Raw genomic sequence first — 25,945 nt, 5'->3', positions numbered from 1 at the left:
AAGACTCTCTAGCACTCTGAAACATTTGTAATCTCCTTCGTACATTGTTCTGTGACATGGTAAGAAGCTCAGTATCTCCCCCACTGTGTTATGAAAAGGTTAGCCTTTCTCTGGCCTGAATAATACATCAGTACTATAGAAATGTTTATTAGAAATTGTCATTCTTTAAGTGGTTTCCAAACCATTAAAAACATCATTCTCTTCAATCAAATCCAATACGAAACAGTAGTAAATCATCTTTATTATCAATACAGACTATTACGCCAGCTATGTTTCCCTTGCAAAGCACAAAACTGTTTTGTTTATAGTTTTCACTAATGTCATTCAACACCAAGTACCACAGAAGGCTTCTATTGCCTCCACCTAGTTCTGTGACAAACTGTCACACATTTCAAATACACAATAGCTGTATGAACTTGATAACAACACTATGTGACCTTGGAATATCCTAAAAAAACTTAAGTATAGGAACATTTAGCATGATTGCATTTATGGCTTCATTCAAGGATGTGTTGCTCAACTACACAACTCCTGTGGGAAGTGAGTACTGAGAAATAGATAATTACAGTTTTTCAACTCTGCTAGGTCTCTGACGACAATTGTGGAAAGAAGTCAACCGAATACTAGTATTTGCTGTGCAGAATGGTCAGAAGGCACTGAGCGGTTTTTTGGGTGCTACTGGAACTGTATGTGTTACGTAGTCACTCAGCAGCCCCCATGGAAGATCCTGCCTTTGCAAATCATTAAGCCTCTGGTTACAAGAAGTGCTCATCATGCTGGAGACTGAGCACTGATAGCTGACTGTCATTATATACTGTTACATTGCTGTCTTTCGATAACATGGTGAGTAACCTGCAGTCTGTGATTCTCCTCTTTGTTCAAGGAATATAAGTAATGGCAGTTTCACTGGGCATTTTGGGAAATGAGTTTACAGCCTTATGTGCTTAAAACCTTGCTTAGTTCTTTAAATTGAAGGAGTTGGGTTTTGGCAAAATGAAGACCTGATAAACATTGCCCTGCAGGATATTTGGTGTGGTATTTGTCCAGTTGCTGAGCTGGCATATGAGTAGACTTCTTGTGAAGTCAGCAGGAGCCTCATCTCTTTGAGCTTAATGTTTGCCTAACTATTTTTTCAAACTGAATCTTGCCTGAGCCACAAGCAGAAGGAAGATCAAGAAGGATGGGGAAATGAGCAAGTACTATTGGGATTTTTCATCCAAAACTGTAATTTTGAAATTTGCTTCAATTTTTTCTGAAAGTTAACCATCTCTCCTTTTCCTCCCTTGATTCTGCTGGTCATATGAACCAAGGAGGAAAAAGCTCTACCCTTTTCTTCTGCCTGTAGCTGTGGGAACTGGCTTGAGGTAGCTTTGTAAGGCTAATGGGTCGCCTTGGTTTATCTATGGATTCATGAAACTGAGACAGAAGACTTGGTGTATGGAAGAAAGTCTTGAATGTCTAAATATAACTGTCACTGTTCTGTATCAACTTTTTACCACCAAATTTCCGTGTGAGTGGAAAGCAGGGCTTGGCTTGGCTTCGCTGATTATTCAGAGATTCCTCTCAAAATAACTGTTACCTGGTTACACCAAGACCTCTGTTCTGTGTTTTTGTTTGTTTTTAAACAGTGGCTATGTTACATTATTAGAGATTTGATTACCATTATTACCATTTAAATGTTTTTTTAAGAATGTCTCTAGATTGGAAACATTTTCTCTGATAGCTTGTGTTGTAGTAAGGCACTTGTTCTTCTGGCGGTATGTTTGCTTGCAGGATAGTGGATTCAGCTTTCTGCTCTTGCATTGGTCACACGACTCCATTTGCATGAGTATTAGTGGTCTCCATTTGATATAAAGAATATAATTGCATGTACAGATTGTGCAGTCTTCCTCAAATGCTGAGTCTATTTTCTTTTGCTGGGAAAAATCTATCTTTTAAAAGTACTGTGCTTAATTAAAGGTGTCTATGGGCTAAGTTATTCAATTTAAGCTGAAAATAAAGCTTCTGAGAGTTGTCTACAACTTACTGAAAAATGGTTCTTCTGTTCTTTGTTTGGAAGATAAATATAATGGTAAGTTTGTACTTCACTTTTGTTAAGGCAGTATGTGCAGTAAGCGCAATTTCCCCTACTTAAAAACAAGACATTTCTTGTATCTATTCATGTTTTAAAATATTCTTTACAACAATGGACACAGATGAGGTACGTGCATCTTTATATAAATGTGTAGAGTAAAATATAGTGAAGACTTTAAAACCAATGAAGATTTTAAAACTAATAAAATCATAATTTTCAACTTTCATTCATACTTCAAGATAAAGTGTCTTACACTGATCTGTAGACTACATGTTATTAATAGTAAAATATTTGTTTTAAAAAATTGCATAGCCCTCTGAGAAAAATATGGTTAAGTGAAAGATTCTAATCTACTGATGTAGCTTAGAGATAATTTGATCAAATGTGAAACTCAGTAGTGGTACTTTATTCTTATGAAACTGCAGAATGTATATTTGAAACAAAGTAGTTCTTCACTGGTAATTGTCCTGCCTCCCCACTAAATAACCTTAGCCACTTAATTCAAGTATTTTAAATATGAAAAGCAAGATCTAAACCATTCTAAATATTCAGAGAAATATATTTGGGTTTGTGGTTTTTTAACTAATGAATATGAATTTTCTGTTGTGTGATAGGAATAATGTAAAATACTTTATGGATCTGAAGAGCGTAATGTCTGTATAATATTAGGGATTTAACTTTTTATCATTATTTTAAAGTTCTAATTCCTCAGAAATATTTGCTTACCAATTAAAAACATTTAAATGTTCGGAAGTCATTTGAATTAGATACCTATGATATCATTTATATTATAACATAGACTTCACATGTATTTAGAAATTGCCAAAAGTATCTCGAATGATAAAGAGCAACTGGTGTCATACCACACTGTTATGTACTCCCTATAATTTACAGAATTTCTTTGTTTTTAATCTTGCCTTTTTTTTGGTCCCTGCTACCTATGAGGCTTTTCTTCCTTAACATGTGGACTCCAAAGGAAAGGGAAAATGAAAAGTTATAAATTTTAAGCATTTAATAAAAGCAACCTAAAACAGTCTCATGATCTATGAAAAGATTACAGATTATAAATCTTGTCTGTGCACCTTCCAGAGCTGGATGTAAGGGGTGTAAGGATGATTTGGAAATTCCCACTTGTAATTGTGTGGGGTTTTATGATGCTAAAGCTGTAACCTGCATGCGGAGAGAGACTGAATAGGATCTTTTTGGAGTTAAGAACAGTTTTAATTTCAAATCTAGGGCTGGAGCAATGGACAAAAATGAAATATTGAAATAAATAACCTAAAAGTCTGTGGATCTTTTCAGGGTTTAAAAGTTAGAGATTTTAGTGTGAAGTGGTGTAACAAATTTGCATTCATCACAAATACTACCTCCATTGGATTGCATCCATTTGTAGAAATAAGTGATATTAACGTTGACAGAAGATTAAAAGTTTAAACTCTACAAGTTTTAGGATGCTTGTCTTTTGCTCTCCTCTGGTTTAATAGAAACTCTTCCTCTCACTTGCAGCAGTAGAATTTTTTTGATGTTTTCTTTGCAATTATTAGGTCTGTTAGCCTTATTACCTTTCACTTATAAGGTGTTACTTGTTAATTTTTTGCATTATTAGTTTTTATTGCGTTAGCATTTGCTTCTATAGAAAGCCCTTGACTAATCAAAGGGAAAATCATAACCTGTGAAGCAGATATAGGTATAATCTCGATGTTTTGTCAGTGAGCTGCCATATCCTTGGGGAATCGCTGCTGTACAGATGAGGTCACTTGTTCTCAGGAGACACTCACTCTTAAGCTTCTCCCTAGAGAGCTGAAAATAAAGGTGGCAGATATAATGAGGGAGTTTTTCTGTGGGTTCATGCTCAGCAGTTAAATACAATCTCCCCTGCCTTTCCAGACGTGTCAGAGTAGCCTTTAGGGATTGAAGTCAGTGAAATTCTTCTAACCATCAGAGCCTCAGATGGCTTAGCACTTTGCAAGATCAGGCACTGGATGGTAATAACCTTTGTGCACTATTGACTTGGACAAAGGTCAAATGAATGACCTGAAGGAAAAAAAAAAATCTTGTAGACTTTGTGATGCCAAGGTTTTCTCTTCAAAGCTTGGCAATCCTGCTGTCGCTATGTTTTGTGCTGTAGGCACAGCATCAGTCTTCCCCTTGTATGTGATGCAGGAAGGGAATAAGGCATGCGGGATTAGTGGCTGTGCTCTCCAAAACAACATCAACATCACTCTCTCTCTTGGACCAGGGAACTAAAGCTTGAGATGACTGGAGATTACATGCAATTCAAAACCAGTCAAGTTGTAGTTTGCAAAAGATTTTTTTCCACAAGTCTGCATCTGTGCAAACTGCTAGCAATTCCTGATCATTAATCAATGGAGATTTTGTGGTGGTGGAGAATAAATTTTCTTTCTGGAAGGCTGTCACACAACAAACTGCAAGATATTGTCACTTGGTGTGGATGACAGGAAGGGAATAGGCGGGAGGAAGAGAGGAAGGGGTCTGAGATCCTATCATTATCACTGAATGCACTTACTGTCATTGTTACCAAAGATAGTTACTGAATTAAAAAGGACTTTTCTCTTGTACATGTGGAAGAATACCTATAGGAAGTTATAGTTACTTTCCTTAGTCAGGGATCACTTGTCCAGCTATGGGCAGGCCTCCCCACTCTGGGCACTGGAGATGGTGCTGGTGCCTGACAAGACAAGCAAGCAGAGAGATGCTTCGGCTGTTTATGGAGCTGGTCTTTCCACCCAGAACTGGGATAGTGCTATGGGTTATACTTTCAGCATATCGCTGTGACACAAGGCAAGTTTATTGCTTTTCCTTTTTCTCCTTTTTTTTCCTTTTTTAGTTGAAGCAAGAGTCAGCATATACTAGAAAAGTAATTTCTATTGAAAGGAATCTTCTGTTGTCTTAATGGGAAAACGAAGTGAAAGGAGGGTAGTAACATACTACAATACAATAGGATTATCTCAATATTATGCTCATTTTTTTTCTTTCTGTTATGATTTCAGCTACAGTGATCTCTTGGTTTTCATTGCAAGCCTATTGCTGAATGATAAGCTTTATCAGATTTCTGCACTGAGTGCCTTTTGGATTTTGGTGGTCTAATCTATTCCTGCAATGAATCAGCCAGTTATGGCTGATTTAGATTAAAAAATAATAATAATCGGGGGATTGGTTGGATAAAAGCTGAGCTCCTCATCTCCAGGTATGTGGTTACCTCCTATACAGAACATTGTTTCAGAAATGGCTATTGCAGCACATCTTCCATTGATACACATCTGTACTAGTTGCTGAACTGTGACATAAAACCTCTTCCTGTAATAAAGAACTCACTTTTGGATGGATTTTGCCTTTTGGAAATAGGCTGTCTATTCTCACATCCATGCTGGTGATGGTTCAGAACAGGAATATGCTTTATTTTGATCTCGTAGAGAATACTCAAGAGTACCAAACTGATGAAAGCACTAGTACCTGTATCAGTTATTTTTGCATTAATGTGAAAAAGCTGCATGCCCAGTTGCAAGCAGAGGGAGACAGTCAAAAATGTTAATTACTTTTCCTTTTCTTACCCTTATGTTTGTTTCAAATGCTCATCTCTTTCTGTGCCCGAAGGAGGTCAATTAATCTTACATACTGTTGTTTCTACCAAACGAACAGTTGTGATGTGTCTCACCATTCTTTATAAAAGAGTGGAAAGTTCTGTACTGAGGAAGAATGCTAACAAGAATAGAAAACCATTTTGCTTTTTGCTTTCATAGGCCTTTTTGAGAGGCCATATAAAGCTAAAACTTGTAGTGAACTTGGTATGAAAGCTCTTCCATCAGAAAGACAGTGGGTTATACTTGGAGAGGACTGTTGTCTCTACATTCTTCAAAGTAGAGTTGTTTCATTTCCCTGCAAGCTGTATTCAGAGGTAAGGCTTTCAAATAGAAACCCACCACCAGGGAGACAGGCCATCTCCCTTAGTACAGCGTCTGTGCTTCCCAGCTTCTCCACTATTAAATGACTTGTATCGCAGTGGATTTGTCACAGTGCTCTCTGACTCTTCCCTGGCTGTGTCAAAGAGGTGATGGAGTTCTGCTTGCTATTGCACTATTTATTTTCATAGCTCCATAAAAACAGGATAAATCAGTGTGAAGTTGTCTAGTGGTGTCCTTAAATCTATAGCAAGGCACATCTTTGTGTTTATCCTTATTACCCTCTCTTGTGTTTTCTGACATTTCAGTGTTTTCTTCAGAAGCTGTGGGGATACGAAAATGTCTAACAGCAATTCTCCCTGCCTTCTGCAGTCAGTTAACTATTATTTCACATCTACTACATCAAAAGCATGCAACTTATTAAAGCAAACTTAAGAATCTTTTATTCTTTCTTTAAAAATTCCCCTTTGTTTATATCTATACTTACAATGTTCCTCCCACAGGGTAGCGTTAGAGTTGCTCACTATTCAGTTTAGCAGTCTGATGGTTGCCTCTTGGCTGGCAGAAAATCAGTAATATATCAGGAAATTTATTTTGAAAGGATGTCAGCGTGAGGTCACCATGTAGAAAGTTGAATAAGAGGTCCAGTAAGCTTAATTATTAGAAATGGTACCTGGCAGAAGAAGGCGAAGTACTTCAGAGGTGGACCTAAAGGCTCATGCAAAGGGATCTCTGATCTTCACCGTCAAAAAAGGTTAAAAATATTTTAAATTATCATTTTTTAAACAGGACACCTTTCTCTTATTCCATATCTTCTTTCACAACTAAGTATTATTATTCAGAGCCACTAATGATTTTTCATTAAATAAATTTCCAAGCCCTAAAAGACGTAAGGGCTAAAAGGCATATCTGCAAAAATACTTCAGTGCTATGAAAACTTTGCCAGTGATGTGGTATTAAAAGCAAACAATAAACCAGGACAAAATATTAAAATGAGCTTTGCATCTGCATTGCCTTTAACAGGTCATCTAACCAGACTTCTAAATATATCTTAACCTTTACTGTAAATTCATTGAAGGGAACTCCACAACTAGCTGGTTAATGATAGAAAACATATTTGGCCCACAATTACAAATAAAATTCAGGAAAAAGTACTTTAGTTAATTTATGAGCCTTACAAATTAAACTATTGTAAAGTTTGTTAGTTAACCGGATCTTTAAGATAAATCAAAAAGTATGTCCCATGGTCCTGGTTCCCTAGTCACTAGAGGGACCTGTCAGATTTGTTGCATTTCTTCTCTGCACAAAAAACAAGAACTGTGAACACTTAGGTGCTGTCCCAAGTCAGAATCAGCTAAGATACATACTCAGGTCTGGGAGCTGAAGGTGCTACTGAGCCATGCATGAAATGCAAAATGATTACTGGTTTTATTTTTCAGGCCATAGGTACAGTGGTTGTTGTCTGAAGTATCTTGGTCGTCTAACAGACCCATCAAGGGTGATGCTGAGCTGCTAAAGTCTTTTGGGATGTTATGTATGACTTAGCAGATCCTGGATCCCTGTCTTCTCTTTCAGTCTTATATCTGTTTATTAGATAGGACAACTTAAAAGAGCCAGGTAAAGACACTATGTATGCCCCTTTTCATGTTAACTTTTGTTACAGCATTACCACTGTTCTCCATGTAGGAGATTGTGGAGGGATAGAATGGGCTTGAACTCAGCAATGAAAACTTATTTATTAATGTAAAGGAACTGGATGCTTTTTTGAGGATGAGATGTACAGTTATTTCTGCAGACTAACTGGGCATGATGTGGATCCAGCAGATGTATGTATCATATGGACCCACCTAAGACTTCATTTTGCAAATAACGCTGTGTGTAAGACACAAAAGTAACACATAGTAGGGAAACTTTGGAAGGTTACGCTGTGCCATGGAGGCAGGAGGTTACTACCAGTCAGCATCAGTTCAGGCCCAGGTTCTCTGACTCGTATTTGGGTCTGTACTTATCCAGATTGTTCCTTAATGTTTTTGTATAGCACAGATGTTTTGTAAAGCTTTAAGTGATTCTGTTAAAGCTTCCCTGGATGCCCAGACCTAGTCCTAAATCTGTCTGTTGGCATTACCTTATTTACGTTCTTACTGGGAAGAGTGATTTTAGCTAAGAGAATGCTGGATAGCTAACACACAAGTGTCTGGAAAATAGTTTAAATTTCTTCTGTGTGAATCAGTTGGAAGGCTATCACTCCAAATTGAGAAACATAATGTATGTCCACCCACCTGGCAGGATGTAGGATAGGCTTTGTGGCTCTTTTCTGCTTAGCCTCGAGGAAGAAAGTGGTTATAGTGTGACTATATTGGGCACAGGTGGTTTTCTGTAGCTCTCAAATAAACAGTGTGCTGGTAGTTGAGGGACTCAGGAAAAGTTTTATTGAAATATGTATGGCCTAAAAAAATCATATTCATGCATAATATGATCTGTAGAAGTGGCTGGATATTTCCAAACACAATTTCTCTAGGCTTTGCCTCTTGCCTTGGTTTTGAATAGCATTTGAGAGTTGACAAAGAAACTGTCTCTAGTTATTACAATATTTGGTCTGATAGGTATTTCTCCTCTCTTACTGCACTCTGATAGTTGAATCTGCTAAAGCCTTCCATTCATAAATGTTTATCAGAGTTGCAGTATTAGAGTAGTGAGAAATGGTGAGGGTCGTTTAGCAAGTACAATACCACACATGGAGTCAGGAGAGCTCTTCATATTTGTTCCTGCCTTTTCTGCTCTCCAGGATGTGTCCAGTTTGCTTTGCTCCTCAGTTTCTTCCTCTTCAGAAGAACAGAGGGAAACAGATTTGTTTGCATAGTCTCATACAATGAGTTTTTTTCTTTGTTTTTTAAAGACTGGAGTTGTTTCATCATCTTTGATTGCTTTTACTTTCCAGCCAGGTCCCTTCCCTGGGCCTGAGGTTTATCCATTAGCTAGAGGAATCTTGGATAAGCAACGCTAAGAATCAATGATTTCTCTTATTATCAAGTTGTGATAAATACTCTGCCTTACATGGCTTCAGAAATAGTATACTTAAAAAAAAAAAAGTAATAATTCTCTAGATATTTTTCTGCTTGCTCTTATTCTGCAGTAGAGAGAAAGATTTGAAAAACAAAACTTCTTATACTTTTGTCTGGCAGACGTCTGGTTCTTGAAGTACAGAGCTGGACTTTACTGGACAAGATTTAGATTAGATGTAATGAAGTTGATGGTGAGTGGTGAAAGGTTCTGTACAGAATAGCAGAAGTGTCATGTGTACAGTCAGCTTCACTGGCCAAACGAATGAAGAATGGGAACTGCATCAAATCTTGTAAGCAGATTTTATGAAAAGAGGACCAATTGTTTAGTAAAGTCTCCTGAGAATTGAATCCGTATGAATTTCCATAGTAAGTCTATTGCAATTGTGCAGAAGTCAGTACATAGTAACTGTATAGCTGTTCAACTCCAGTAGTTTTTAAGTTGCTGTTTAACACATAGTAATTACCTTATTCAGTTTTAATTAAATGTGAAGTCATGCATATTGGAAACATGATTTACAAATTTTTCAGAGTAATGATTCCGAAGTGATTTTTCTGGGCATTTCAAATCTTACTTATGACAGTAAGATTCAGTATAATTGTTTTTCTTTCTATAAATTTGGCCGTAGTCTTGCTCTCTTGACCCATCGCTCCTTTCTCTCTACCCTACTATACAGTAGGATTTGTAAGTCTGAAAAAAACAAAGATCGAATTATCAAGTTCTTCTGCTTTGAAACGCTGCCAGCTTGTACTCAGTAATCCCAGAAGAATTAAGAAAAAAGGGGATGGACTGTGCCATGTTCATCCACATCATCTTGGTTTGTCATCAGGTCACAGGCCAGAGGGAACAATTGTATAACTGTTAAGGCAGAGACATGGGCACTATCATTAAGGAACTGTGAATCAAACAGGCTTCTCAGGTATGTGTATAGCCCCTGGGATGATGCAAATCACTAGTTCTGTATGCTGAAGGTCTTAAATTGTGGAGTCTGTGCACAATTGAATTGCTGTGATGCAACATTAGTTTTTACCAAATTCTTCCTTAGTGGAGTCAGAAGGGAAATGTTTAAGTATTGATGTTGTTGTGGAACACTTCAACAGCACTGTATGTGTTGAAATGTACTCTGCAGTGAGGAAGTAACACCATGCTACTTGGAAGCCATCTTACCATGTCTCTTTTACTCCACAAAGCATGACCCCAGCCCTGTGCAGTCTTATCTGCCTGCCTACCGTGTGCTTCACTTTCCAAGAGCTGAGCCTACGTTCTCACCTGGAAGAGCACAGCTTGGTACCTGGGTGCTGTGGAAGGGGAGCTCACTCTTGTGCCTTCTGGTGGTCTATATGCCCTTTCGCTGTGTGGATGCACAGAGCAGAAGCTGTTCAGTGCATTTATACATAACGAAAGTTCTGTGTTTGTGGTGGATCACATGCTAATGGGGCAGCGGGAGGGTTGGGCTGGGAGCTCTAGGAGTAAAGATCCCCTATGAGCCTCAGGCTGCTTGTCACCAGGGTTGGCCTAACTTCTTGCATTTATTCACAAGATTTTCAGGTGTCCAACTGAATTACAAGAAACAAAACTGTGGAGACTCCCGGAGAGAAAGAAGGGAGACTCATCAAAACTCTAATTATTTATGTCTATGCTACTGTGAACTTCCAGATGGCATGTCACTGTTTTTTTTTCCAGTGCAGAGCACCCTTTGGAATTTTTTTGAGGCAGAATAAAACACATTGAATCAGTATTCCATCTTAGTACCCTGCAAATGCCTTGTTAGCAAGACTCTCTTGTCTGGCACAAAGACGCTGTGAGTTAGGAGCAACTTGGGTTAGGAATCCATGTGCCAAATAACTTAGTTTTTCATCATGCCCAACAGATTTTATTTAACATGCAGACTGCTCCATGTTTGGATCATCTGCTGACATGTACTTCCTTCCTGTAAGTCATCCAGGAAGAAAACTGGTTTTATCATGCATCAAACACATTCAAATGCTTACTCTTCCTAACTTGCTGATGGAACTCAGCCTGTTTTAGTTGAACTAGCTCTCAACATAAACACAAGTGCTCATCATAAATATTTTCTTTGAAGAGTCCAAGACATAGAACATACACTAGTATTCATATTTACAAATCTTCAGACTTAATTAGCAATGTTGTATATGGAAGAAATCTATTTGAAATGCTTTTAGTTTTTATTTACTCATTCAGGCTTCCTTCCCTCTCACCTTTCTTTTTGCTTTTTTTCCTTTAAGCTTTCCAGATGTTGCTTGTGCTCATTTCCCCATATATACTCATTCTACCCTTCACCCTGGTAGTGAAGCTGTAGCAATCTTCTAAATAACACTTTGATTCTTTATATGGAAAAAGAACAATGAGAACACAAGTCACCTTGTAATGAATATCATATTTTCTTTTTGTCATCCATTAAAAGAAAATGGAAAAACACAGAAAATAATGGTGGCTCTCTTCTGCAGACGTATCTCCAACAATTGCTTTTCAGTTCGTGATCTGAAAACAGAAGACTCATTAAGAATTGTCATCCCAAGGAAAACACACATAGAACATCCACATTCTATATGTGAAAGCCATGATCTCCAGGTACAGCTGTTTGCTGTTGTGCTGACGTAGAGGTAGTTCCTCAACTGTGAAGTTCTTTTCTTCAGCTAGAGGCAGTCAAGATTGGTACAGCTGCTCTACCTGTAACTCTCTTTAATGTGTGCTTCTGCCTGCTTACAGCAGCTATGGTACTACTTGGCTGGATATTTGATAATTTATTTCATGTCAATGTAGCTTTTAGTTTCCTTTCCTGGAACTGCTCCCCTGTTTTGCAAGGGTAGAGTTAGAGAGCAGCATGTTTTTTTCATAACAGTATGTGAGGAAGAGAATTCACCTTTTTGAGAGAGTGGATTTCCAGCCCATGCAGTGCTTGGGCAATGGAATTACAAAATTGGAATTATTGTCTGACTAGCGAAGGGATAAGTCCAATTTAAAATAGGGGATTTGTGCTCCTCCAGCTGTGCATCTAGTTTAGGACTACCAGTTACTCTGTCAAGTAGCAGTCGGCTTAGTGATCTGAAAGAGAAGTTTTCATGGGAGGAAACGTGCTCTAACTGTCCTATTTTTTAGTACATACAAACAGCTTACTGTTTGTGTATTCCTTTCCACAAGGTAGATAGCTTCCATTTAAAACAAAAACCCACCATTTTTCAAGGTCTTTGTCATGAAGGAAAAATCCCTCTGTTGGTAGGAAGGTACTACTAGTGACCCTGAAACAGCACTGTAAGACCTTAACTCCTGCTTTCGTTCCCAGGCCCCTTGAGTTTTAGCAGACATATGATGCCCTCTGAAAATCAGCCCTGTCCCAGCACTATAGGATCACCTGTTGGGTGAGTGGATTTGTTAGAACAGACCCTAACACTTACATGTTGCTTGAAATCTGTATGCTATAATGTAGGAGGCTGTAAGCCAGAGGCTGGAGTTAAGTTCTACTTTCACCTGGTACCAAATAAAAATTCTTGAGAGTTTTCATCTTTCCTGCCTCTGGAAGGAGGAGAGAAAGCACACTATAGGAGCAGCAGGTGACAGAGTGAAACATCCTCATTACTGTTGTGATGGACATAGTTTCCCAGTAGGGATGTATAATCGAATTCTTGTACGTAGGGTGCAGTTAGGTACACAAAGATTTCTTTTTTTCTGAAAGAGTCTGTTGAGATATATATGTGGAAGTTAAAAAAAAAAACAAGAGACCAAACGCTGCTGCTCTGTGTTGTGTTCCTGCACAAAACAGGATGACTGAACTGCTGTCAGGTCTTACTGTACCATTGGGAAAAGGGTAACGTTTCCTCAGTTCAACCTTTCAGTCACTGGGTCAGCCTGTGCTGGAGATGTGGTTTTATATATTCATCACACCCATGTTTGTCCTGTGGTTTTGGCCTCCCTTAGGGAAGAGCTAGCCAAGTCCTAGTTCAAGGAGTTGAAGTAGTTTTGTAGCTGCTGCTTCAAATACAGAAGTAGACTAGAAAGGGAGGTGTAAATATTTGCTCTGCCTATTCCACATCTCCTGCTTCCCCTGCTCTCCTTCCCTCCTGCCTTCCTTCCTCCCCGGAGGCAGCTGAACTCTGGCCTCACACCAGTGGGGACCAAATGAAATGAAGACCCTCAGACATGTTTGCAAATCTATTAGTGAAGCTTGGCTGGTGCTTTGTTCTGTGTGATTTATATTTGGGGCCCCTGAGGTTTGATCCGGTTAGCTGACTTATTCTACTTGACGTATTTCTGTCTCTGGGTTTTGTGACACACTGAACGTTAACTTAAAGGAAATCTTCTAACAGCAGTGTAAATTATATGTATTTTCCAAGTTCTAATTGAAATGGAGGATGCGTGAGTAAGAAGTAACATCTGCCACCAGAAAGTTTGTCTTATTATTTCCTTTATGCCTATAGTGGAAGTGCAAGAAGCTGGAAGCCTCTTGCTCAGCTTCACCTGATCAGCAGTAGTAGAAGAGCATTGAGTGGCTGCAGCTGTGACCATTTCCTTCACTGCTAGGTAGGTGTGGCAACAGTTCATATCCCCACAGATAGAGTTAGGAGCAGTGAAGCTTTTTTCCTTAGTGGTGATAGCAGTATGCTGTAAAAGGGCTTTTGTTTTTACGTTTGACCTGCTAGTATCAGGTGACTATTTTCCCTATGTAACTCTGGCACAAGTTTGTGTGCTGCTTTTGGAGATGAGCACTCATGCTTTTGAGGCACTTCATAGGAAGAAATAAATCTTGCAGTGTTCATTCTTCATAGATCATACAAATCAGACATGCAGGTGCTTTTCTAGACTTCCAGAACAACGCAGCAGGTACTCTGTAGTGTCTGTGCTTTATGGACTGCTTCTGCTGTTTGTGATGCACTAAGGGCATGTCTGGCATTGTACGCAGAATGAACATGGCATAGAAAGCACATTGGGAAGGAAATAATATGATTCTACTGAGGAAGAACTTGGGATAGCTAACTAAAAATCTTCCTTGTTAGATCCATATGTCACCTTAAGCAAAATACTGCATGTAACCAAATATTACAGAGTAATTATAAAAAAAAAAAGTGAGAACTTCGAATCTATATAATGCTGTTTTTTATTGGATCAAAGTACCAACATTTCTAAAAATAAACATGCAACTTTTGCTATCATTCATATAGAACTCTTCAATTAACTTATAAGGTTTATTAATAGTTCTTTGAAGAATTCTGTTTAAAATCTGCCTACCATTACTGGTACTCAACCGTTTTATTTTGTCTGTGCTGGCTAATGGCTCTGCTTACTTGTCGATACAGTGCTTAAGGAAAGGCCGAAGTCTTAATCAAGATTCAAAGTCTTATCTCAATATACATAATTCAGTAATTATTAAAATGGTTTCCTTCCTGCCTCATCTGTTTTTTCTGTAATTCACACTTAACTTGAGAGGTTGAGAGCTGTTGGCAGAAACTCAGTGTTTACATGTGTTAATTCACTAGTTTATTATTGGTGCTGTGAATTGGAGTAGTCAGTTCTGCCCCTTCTATCGTGGATTTATAATCAAAGTATAAAAATTAATACCTAGTTGCAGACCTAGATATTGAAGAAAACAATAAGGTGATACCAGCCAACGACATAAATGTTAATATTAGTTTACCAACTGTCTGACAGGATAAGCCAGCCAGAATTAAATAAAAGTATTGTGGGAGAAGCTGTTGATGTAGTAAGCCAAGTCCTTACAAATTGTTTTGCATGAGAAGGGGTGAATTTGAATGCCTTGTTTATTGTTTGAACCTCCAGCTTCTGGTTTCATTGGCTGTGGGAGAGGGAGAATGTATTGGCTCAAACCCCTTGAACGCTTTGTACATTCATTTTTTTCCCTTTTAGTTTCAAACTGAAGCATCGTAGTGGAGCTTGGTGTATAAGAGTTTTTTTGGTTCTATCCTGTGCTCTAGGAGGCAGGGCGCTGCTGGAACAACTGTGCTGAATGCACGGATCATAACACAGGCAGACTGTGTCCTCTTTCAAACAAGGTGGCCTTCTGTGATCTGTCTCTGTAGCTCCCCTGGTGTTTTTCCATTACTATGGCTATACTCTTCTGCTATTTGACTGAAGGTATAGCAACAAGATTTAACACGACTGCCTTGCCCGCCTGACTAGAAGCAATTAGTCTGTGTAACAAGAAAAAGCAAACCCAACCACCCCTCTTCCTTTCATGGTCTAAAACTCAAGCCAGCCCCACTCAGGTCTGACTTGGAGGAATGTAACTCCAACTGGCTATGGAGGTCATGTGGAATGGCCCCAGTTTTGGAACAGGTTGAATCCTTTAATCTGGAAACTGCTACTTAAAGGTATTTGAAAAGAAATCACGTAAAAATGCTGCACCATGGTTGTCATCCAGTGTTGTAATTAGCATGACAAACCTTTTGAAAATTGTTTGTTCTACTTAACATCTCTTATTGCAGTAATTATATTAGAATTTTTTCTTAAGATGCTGAGGAGTCAACAGCTAGAAATCTGAGGTTGCTTGTGGGTGTAGATCAGTAGCACCTCATGTAGTTGTATGGTCATTAAACAGTCTGCCCCTCTGTGGTAGGGAAAATAGTTATGATTTATTAACCAGGTGGTGTGAATAGCTAAATCTTTCAAGCTGTTCAGGTCAGATTTTATATGAAAATTCAGACGTTGTAGATGTACACACTGCCCTTAGTCCCTCTGGTCATGAGATGCACCCAATTTAAAAGGATCCTGGAAAGGAAAATTGTTTTGTGCAAGATTAGGCTTGCTTAAGCGAAGTAGACTTAATTTCTAGCATGATACATAGCAGAAATGAGAAGATCTCCAAGCAATTTAAAAATGCATAGGCTTAAATAGAAACTTTGGCTGAAATTATGGGGGACATCTGTAGTTTATCTGAACTGAAATTTTATTTTTCGATAGTGGGGGGCACTACAGGACAGTGTTACTGATAAATATATTTGATCCAGTGCTGCTTCAAAGAATTCAGGGACTTTCTTGGTGTTACTCCTAGCACAGCAAGGTGGCTGAGCTAGTTGGTTTTCCTATGCTGAGCCAGAATGGTTTTCCTATGCTTCCTTATAAAGACCATTGGGCTTCCAGTGTGCGCCACTGGTGCTGGGCTGGCCAAGGGATAATGCAAAGCTTTCCTTATTTCCATCTTGGAAGAAAGTATCTTGCAATTGATAGAGGGAAGAATGCTCATGTCTGTTGAATTTGTTCTTGCATTTGAAGTTTTAAATCTGAAATAATATATGAAAGATAAATGAAAACTACAACTTCAAATAATGTAAGAAGCTGTCCAGGAAACTAGTAATGAACTTGACAGGGTGGAGTACAAAATCCATGGTAAGACTGTAGAAGCAATCAAAATGTGAAAAGGAGGCTAGGTACCAGTGCAGTAGTCTAATGTCCAATTTCCATAAGGCCATGTCCCTTTCAAAGGGGTACAGCTGCTGCACAGAAATGATCTGCAGGAAGGCAATGTAGTGACAAAGTTTAGTTTACTAGACATTTTCTCAAACTGTGGTATGATTTCTAGACTTATGAATGCATTTACATTTGTTTATGATAATGGCAGCTTGCAAATGCTACCTGCTACTGTTAAAATTTCTGCTGGCATTTCAGTTGTGTTTTCTGAAGATTTCAGTTGTGTTTTCTGAAGCTATCTAAAGGTTAGAGGGAAAAAAATTTGTCACATTAATGAGCAGCACGAGTATAATAGCCAATGTTTCTTTAATGTCTGAACCTTAGGATTATTTATGAAAACGGCACAATTAGTCAAAAATCAGTATATTATTTCTCCTAGGAGTGCCTTAAAATGCTTGAGGTTAGGTGCACAGGTTGTCTGACTGTTGACATTTGATGGTGGGGCTGTTTTTGGAGGGTGGGCAGGGATATGGTGATGTGTAGTGTGAACATTTTCTTTAAATAATGCAAAGTAAAGTTTTATTTCTCTCCATGTTTCCAAAACAAGAATGCAAAACTGCTTTTTCAGCATCTATGATTTAAAATGAATCTTTTTTTTTCCAGTAAAACAAGGAATAAAAGCAGCTTGGTTACCATAGCAATGAATATGTTGGGCTGCGGCTTATGTATCCTGAAGCACGTGGAGCTTATGGCTGGAGTGTAGCTCTTAGAAAGCAAAAGGTCTGGTTCCCTTCCTCCTTGCCCTCTGCAGAATACAGCAGCAAGCCAATTGTTCAGAGATACAGCTTTGCTTTTTCCCTTCCTCACTCTCCCGCTCTACATTATCCCCAGGGATGTGTCTTTCCCTGAGAACTCTGAGCTCAGGCAAAAGAAATAAGGTGAAGTGCGACTATGACAATATGTAAAGAAATGCAAATGCAGGGGAAGTACTAATAACTTTGTGTTGAAATGTGAGTGACTGCAGTGTGGAGGCTTGTTTGGCTTTTGCAAACAGTACAGGGTAGAGTGATCATAATACAAACAAAAGTCATAACATCGTCTTGTGTTTTCTCCCCTGTTATCCTGTTTAACAACTAGTATCATGCCAGTGCCTTAACTGAAGGCAATTTCAAGCTCAGCTCTGGGAAATTTGTTTGCATGAAAAGGACCGAATACATTTGTTGTTTGGTGTAGAGAATGATAATTTGCATCTGGGCACGAGCTGCTTTAGGGCTGTGACTCACTGAGAACATTATTGACTGCTTTGTGGGCACAGAATGGGAAGCTGTTTTCCATGAAATCCATAATGATGCATGTCTAGACTATGAATTTTAATGCCCAGAAGGAGTTAAAACAAAGCCCTGTGAAGGAAATGCAAAGACCCTAATGACTTCTTAGGACTTTGCATCAAGCTAGCTCTTGAGTTGAGGAGCGTATAGCTTTTCTGACAGTCCTCCATGAGATGGTGCTTGAGGACTTGTCCACAGTTACTCTTCGCATTGTTTTTTTAGAAGTACCCCACTCTCCCCTCCATTCCCCAAATAAACCAAACCCACAAAGAGATAATGGTTTGCTGGTTATGTCCATATTTTTGCAGCCCAGTAAGCTTTAATAAGGAGAGAATTCAGTTTCAGCAAGTTCTAATGTTGATGATGGATGCTGAAAAGGATGTCAGAAAAACCTGAGCAAAATTTGGCATGGTAAGAGAGCTGCTTGCCTGGAAAGCTTCTAGAATGGCAGGAGGTTTATGCCGTATTGTGTAATAGACCTATTGCAAGCCACCAGTACTTGTTCCAAAAAATGTTCACTGAAGAGATACCCTTTTTTTCTTTGATAGTTTGTTTTTATTGCCTTTCTGTAGCTCATTCTAATTTCAGGTTAATTGTGTACAATTTGATGACAATGTGCTGCGTCTACCAAATGCAAATTCTCTGAAGTCTTTGAGCAGCATTTCATCTTAATGAAAATGCCACTTGGAAGAGAGAAATGTGGCTTAAAAGCAGAGGTCAATTTTGGCAGCTAATGAGTTGGTGTAAGTGAACAGAAATATCTTACCAAGGGACTTTTTTTTTCCTTGAAATAGCAAAATGTGTTTCCTTTTCTCATTCTGCTCTAGTAGCTACTCAGGAAGGCATGATCTTTTTCTTATGGTTGTTTCTAAGAAAGTGTTCTTTAGCAAGGCTTCATGACTCTGGCCCATTTCTAGTACAGATTAAAGTGCCTCTTTTATTATAGCTGGGCATCTTGTTGGCCAGAGATCTGAATGAGTAAGCAGAAAGGAAGGTTGCATGTGTTTTGAATAATCCGTAGGGATTGGAGCGATATATGTGACTTCTAATGAGACAAAGATGATGATGTAGTTTATAAGATTTTTCTGAAGCAAGAAGAAAACTGATGTTTAACAGACTAACTGTAATGTGAAACTATAGTCCTATGTCAGCTTTGTTTTAAAAAATATACAATGCCAAGATGAAGACATCTGAGTCCAGAATTTTTATTCACATGTCAAGAAAAAATAGCTTAGTCTGAAAGGGTGGTGATTTCCAATTTATCCATGGGAAATGACCTTGCTGCATGCTTTCCCCTCTTAAAAGGGGAAGAAGTCATTTTTACTCTACACAATTCTTCCTCCTGTGCTGCTCATTGAGCATTAGCCATGAAGCTGATAGTCTGAACATTGACACTGTCTGGACATAGGACAACAAGGCTTTAATTACCCAAACAGAGTGAAAAAGTTTGTCCCATTAAAAGTCCTCCAAGACTAGAGTACCATAAAGTGTAATCACTTAATGTGTGTCTGTAGCATTAAGCACATTTGAATGAATGTCAATAAATGACTTATAAAATATAATTCATTACAAAAGTCATGGGCATATCTAAAGTGTTGTACATTTCAGAAATAATCATTAACTGGGAACCAATGAAAATGGATTTATGTGGTTAGCCTTTTCTCCTCAGATGAGGAGTAATTCCATCTTTTGAACAAAATCTTATACCATAAGCAACATATCTGGTGAATACCAATGGTATTTAAATGGTAAATCTGTGCAGAAAGATTTTATTCTTCTGTGAAAAATTCTTTTGTAAGAATGTTTGGTCTTATAACCTTTTCCTAGTTGTAAGTGTGGGCACTGTTAACAGGAACGCTAGCATCAGAATACAGATTTTTCTCAGAACCTTGGCAAATGATTAAACTCTGACAGGGAGATTTTTCATATGCCAAATGGGAATTAGGTGCCAAGTTCTCACTGACTTTGAGCATCTAACTGCTGTTTATTCTTCTGTTAATATTCCTTTACATATATATATATATACATATCTTAAGTAATTTGCTTCCGCTCGTGTATCTTTATCTCCTTCTTTGAGGCATGTGTGAGGAGGAGTGTGTTGTAGGATTTGGACTGTTCATCAAAAAGAGCATCATCTGTGTGCTGGCAGCTAGTTGAATGTGATAGCATGCTGTATGTGGATTGCAAACCTGCGGAGTGGAAAAGGATGTGAGCAAGATTCACCTTCTGGTGACCACGTTATGCCAGCAATCAAAATGAGTTACTCAAATATATAATGACCAGGTAGTGGCTGGATTCAGTGGGTTCAGTGCATATACGTCACCTGCCAAGGCACGTCTGCTTTGGCCAATAACCTCAGACACTGTCCCGCCTGACGTCTGCAAGCTTCTTGACTTGGATCTGGGATAAGAGGTTGCTATTTCTGAATTTAATATAGCTCTTTGCTGTCTCAGAATGGAGGAGGGTGGGTGAGATGGGGAGGGAAGACCACAAAAGTCTCTTGAAAGCCTTTGAATTTGGATGTGGGGATGTTAGCACAATTAATTGATGTTAGAATCTTCTGCATTGAAGTTTTGGAATGTAAAGCCAGTTGGCTGCTTTTGTTACAAAACTCCAGTGTGATGCTAAGCAAATTGCACCAAATCAGTCTTTCTATAGGTTGCTAATTGTTCCTGGATTTTACCGGTTTTGAACTGGGTAGCCAACATTTCTAATGTGGGTCACTCACCATTCCATGCGTAGAATGGGTGCAGTGAGCAAACCATGTTTTTCTAGTACTTGCCTGATTAATAAATGCATACCATAGAAAAACTCTGGTAAGAAATGAGCATTTGCGTTTAAAGCTTAACGTGTGGAAAAATAAGGGGTAGTCACAGACACTATTTTTCCCTGTTATTCAAACCGCTTATTAGGTGAGTTCCTTTTTCTTAGTGCATTGGGTAGCATAAGAAGACTTCTGGATGGGGGGGAGTAAGATCATATAATAAAGATTGTATAACAATGCAAGCAAGGCTGAACTGATTTTGTTTAGGCAATCTCTGCTGTGTAACTTTTTATTGTAGGGGTGTTCATGGAGGTGTGTGCAATTCTATTGCAAAGTGAGTAACAGTGGGTAGTTCATAAAACATTAATTAAGCCATGCAGTGTGTCTATAAGTGAATATTTCTCAATAGCTGGGAAATTGTTCCCCTTTTTTTCCGAAATTTATTCAGTGACACAAGGTCAGTCATCAAATGGAGAACTTCCCTTGCTTCTTGACCCAAAACAGGAACTGAGACAATAATTCTAAATAGTAATTTTCTAAGTAATAGCTAAGTAGTCCTCTTATTTTAAGTAGGAACATCTCATTAAGTTTCTCTGTACTTTCTAGGTAATGGTTTTTGAGCAGCATGTTATAGCTTTGTTTATCATATATCATGTATGTATCGTGTATTTATATAATACGTTATAAAATGTACTGAAATATATTTAAACTGTACCTTAAACTGTAACACAATAACTTGTGTAACTTTAAACTTCATATAATTGCATAGTTCTTGTTTTATAAACTAAAATTGCTTAGTTTTAAAACTCTGCAGTTCTGTGGTTTTGACATCATCAATGATAAAGAAGAGGATGGTATAACCATAGCACTATAGAAGTACCCCAGCACTAGTGAATCAGACCATCTACCAGCTTGTGGGTTTTGTCATGCTGGATTCTTACTCCTATCAACACTAAGGCTAAGGCAGGTATTTACGTTTTTTTAAACAATAGTGTGTCAGGTCTATGCTGGGTATTTAGAAAAAAGAAAAATTTGTGTAGAAGTCTCTCCTTTAAAAAAATGTTGATATAAATCAAATGATTGTAGCACAGTTTTTAAAAGTATTATTTGACTTACACAATACTGAAAATGGGCAAAGATATCTCTTTGGGTTGACAAAACTCAAAACATGCATTTAGACATTTGAGACAGTAGAAAAAGTGTTTGGCATTGAATGGAGCATTTTATTTGCAAATGGTAGTTTCATAATATTGGTGTGTTGATAGATCTAATGAATTGTAGATGGAGCTTTTATTGGTTTAAAATCAGTGTTATGTAGTTTCAAATAAAGGGTACAAAATCAATGAAAAACTGAAATGCTTTGTTAGAAAATACCAAGAGCTTTTTGTCTTTAAAAACATGTAAACAATTTGACACTATGGAAACAAATCTGCTAAAACATTCTTTGTCACCACATTTCCAAATTCTGTTGTTCCTTCTATGCTCTTTTGGTTTCCTGATTTGAGAGGAAAACCTGGACTGAAGGACTTCACCCAGCCTCATCTCTGCATCCTTTTCAAGTAAGCAGGTGTTGTAAGGTAAACTCCTCTTTTGTGCCTTCCAGCCTTTGGAGAATCTACCTTTGCCTTTGTTAAAATGGCCTAAAGGTTGATACACTACCTAAGTGTGCACACCAGCCTTTAGATGCTTGTACTCAATTTTACTGCTTGAAAATGGAAGTTATTTTCAGATTGCTCCTAAGGGGTTAGGAGCACTAACCCCACTTAGCAGCTTTATCCACTGCTTGGCTCATTTGTTGCATTAGCTTGAGAGAAGCTAAGAGTGAGATAACAGAAGGATAATCAGGTCGGGGCTCCCTGCAGTACATGTAGGACATGTGGGAAAGCCAGCTCTGAGCTTGTCTGTGAGCTTGGTGGAGAACACCTTGCTACCTGATTGTGTTTTAGAACTCGCTTAACTCTTAAGACAAGCAAAAACTCCGATAGATGCAGAACTATAGCACTGCAAGGTTTAACAAGTTGTATAATAGGCCCAAGAAATAATTGACTTATGAAGTCCATCCATGTATCTGGAGACAACAAAAAACTGATCAGGAAGAAAATGTCCACTATTGCCAAGAGGATAACTACAGTGTGGAAGAAATATAAAATACACTAAACCTATAGTACCTCAGCGCATAAGAGACTTTCAAGCCTTTAAGTTCCTTGTTGAAGGCATCCTTTTGGTATCTGATGTGCTGGAATGGCTGAATGTCAACTCCTGCAAAAGTGGCGAAAATACTGTCAGAATAAAGCTTGCTTTAGTAAGATCTAGGACAGGAAGCTCCTGCTGTGCTAAAGCCACAATGAGGTAAGTCTGCTAGTGATGAGAAAGCTGAGTGGGAACCCACTTAACTCAGATTGAGGAATTGTTCTGCTGAACTGGATCCAGACCAAAATGTTTGTACCTATAAATTACTTAAGTACTTAAATTTCTCAGGGAAATTTAAGCCCCTTTGGTGTGGGGGCTGGTACTGGGAATAGGATTCTTTGGGAGTTTCAAATGACTCCTATAGCATCAATCTAAGACATAAGTTTTGTTGATTTAAAACCTTTTTGGCTCCAATGTTGTCTGCCATTCCCTCTAGGCACCCTTACCTCTGAGATGAGCACAACAGAGCAGGTACTGACTGAAGGGCTTTAGGCATTATGAAGGCTTTACTGGAAAAAAAGATGACAAAACTGCTCAGGTTCTCTCTTGCTTGGTGGATCTTCATTTTCAAAACTTTGGTTAGTTGGTATTTCACAAGAGGGAAGAAAATATCTTGGCCTGGGAAATAGTTCAAAGCTGAAAGTAGACCACAGTGGCAGCTCAAGAACTGTTTGTAGTTCTCTGGACCATTTGTAGGCCCTGAACCTAAAGCCATTTATGTTGGTGAGTGATGTTTACTTAGATTAGTATGGGGGAGAGGGGAGGTCTGGATCCATACTGTGTCCCTTGCCTGTTCAAAACATCCCTTACAACTGTTTGTGAAATAGTTGTATTGAAACAAAAACTGATGAAGTAGAAATCCCAGGAGAGGCGTTCAGTCACCAAATTTTAAACTTCCTTCTGTTACTTCCATGAGTGGCCAAACCACAGGACAACATGATGAAACATCCCCGAGTTTTCTGTCAGGTATAGGATTCTGGTGACAGAGCGAGATGGTCACTGGATGCTCTGAGGCCAGCCCCAGCTCTGGTGGCCAGGCTTCTGGTGCCAGCTCAGGCAGGTGCATGCAGTGCTGCCAGTGGGTTATTGGCTTAGGGCTGAGAGTGACTCTGTGGCCGGTATCCCAAGGTCCCCGCCCTAATCTGAGCCCTATAATATCATATTAACAGATAGATGACTGACCTATTTATTTTCAGAACGATTTGGGAAGTGCTGTGGGTTGCATGATGTACAAATCTAAGATTTAGAGGATTACTGGAGAACATTAAATTGTTGTGGCTGGATTGTATTCAGTCTAAGAATCTATGATCTTTCTTTGTGGAAGTTGATACATAATGTAATTTTAGTCATTACAGGCTTCCTGTTTTTTATATTTGAATACTTCACAGAAGCCAATAAACTACTGACAATTTTTCAGCCTAAAAAAATTATAAAAGATCCAAGAGCTCATGATGAATCTAATTTCTAAAGACAGATGTTTGTTCTGTATTTGGTTAACGTAGTCAGATCCTGGACTACTTGGATGAGGAGGGGTGTGTGGGAACTGCTCCTTAAGGTCCCGCAGCTCCTTCCAGCATGTGTTCTGCAGGCCCCTGAAGCAGTGGCCAGGTACCCATTATGTTATTGAGCAGCAGCTGGAGGCCTGGTTATGCTGAGACTTTAACGCTGAGTAACTACTGAGCTTAGCAATGTAAACATTTCCCCAGCATAGATGGCATCTGTGTCTTTGAAGTGAGTAAGGTTTAAAGCTGAGTGGATAACAAAGCTATCCAAATAATGCCTCCCTTTCTAGGTCACTGCCTTCCTTTAAAGTGCACTTCTGCTCCGAAAAGCAATCAGTGCGAATGGTGTGCGGAGCTCTATTACGTTGGTGTTAGGTTTTCACGTATTGTATATGTTAGTGTTATATTTGATATTGTATCTGTAAAAGCTGTGCTACAAAAGTTGTCAGGGTTCAAATAACAAACTATGCTCTTCCCTCAGGAGATATCACTCTAATTTTAGACATTTGGAAACAGGATATAACAAGTAAAGATGAGAAAAAGGTGAGAAGTGGATATATTACATCTGTAAACACTCTGAATTTACTCACTAAAAGTGGAACATGTAGAAAGAAAGGTACATAAAAGAAAGAATGACCTTCGTTAGCCCATCCTCACGGTTGTCAGCATAAAATGAGATCTGGAGGGGATGTGAGTCAGGAGAATGGAGCAGACGGGAACGTGGAGGGTACGCTGCAGCCAAAAAGCAGAACTGGGGGATGCAAAGCAGGATTTGTCATGGGAGAAATGGCTGCCTGAGCTATGGAGCCTGATGTTACTGCAGTGTAACAGGTGCCAAATCCAAAGTCCCCAGAAGTTTTATTGATAATCCTGAACTGTGGATCTGGATGAAAGAAAAAATGTACTTTAAAATAGCCAGAGAAGCCAAGAAGGTTAAGGCTAAAAACTTTCTTCTGTGCAAACAAAAGGGGATTAGTAGAGGGACTTACACAAGTAAAAGAATCATGTCAAAAAAAAACCTAGCTCCTAGTAGCTGTGTTTTGTTGGGAGTGTGTCCCTGTGTCTCGGGTGCACAAGAAGAGAAGGATTTGCTAGTCGGGTCTGCATGGATGAGAGTTTTTGCTGTCAGAGCTGAAAGAAAAGGTCACTTCCTAGACACTGTGGTCCTTGTCCTTTTAGTTTTGCTCTTAGGGAAAGCTCTAAATGAGGTGGTGCAGGATGAATATGTGGCCCATGAAGGGTTTGCAGTGGAGAACACACTGTATTAAATTGAAATATGCATAAAAACTAAATTAGACTGGCTTATAAAGTGAAGTTGAAGCCAATTATGGAAATTAAGCATGATGTAATAGTTAATGAAACCAGTGTAGCAAGCATAGTGAAGCTATTCTGATTGCCAAGAACATCTTGCTTTTACAGTACTTATGTAACCACCAGGAAAGGCCTCAGAGTATTTTTTTATTAATAATCAGCCTTTTAAATAATATTTATTTCCCCTTTTCCTGTGACATTTTATGCTGCAGGTAGAAGCTTTTTTCTTTAAACTTTTGTCTGTAATTTTCCCAAACAATATTCCAAGTTACATTTCCAGGTTACATGTATTTTTGTTGTCATTGTGGGCTTCTGTGAATTGCATATACTTCAATAACAAGGAAAATTCAGGCTCCTGAGGGCTTTCATTACCGTTAAAAGCTGAATGGAAGACATTTGGTTTTCTGCCTTGATTT

At 38.6% G+C, this 25,945-nt stretch overlaps 1 protein-coding gene across 13 annotated transcripts in view; it reads left to right on the top strand.

The window, feature by feature from the left end:
• Positions 1 to 25,945, top strand: part of GRID1 (glutamate ionotropic receptor delta type subunit 1) — a 699,294-nt gene that overhangs the window by 184,948 nt on the left and 488,401 nt on the right. The gene's annotated exons all lie outside the window — the stretch shown is intronic.

The sequence above is a fragment of the Anser cygnoides genome, chromosome 7 (assembly GCF_040182565.1).
Source record: "Anser cygnoides isolate HZ-2024a breed goose chromosome 7, Taihu_goose_T2T_genome, whole genome shotgun sequence".
Classification (NCBI taxonomy): Eukaryota; Metazoa; Chordata; class Aves; order Anseriformes; family Anatidae; genus Anser; species Anser cygnoides.
Note: the sequence above shows the minus strand (reverse complement) of the source record. Positions and strands in the feature narration are given on the sequence as shown.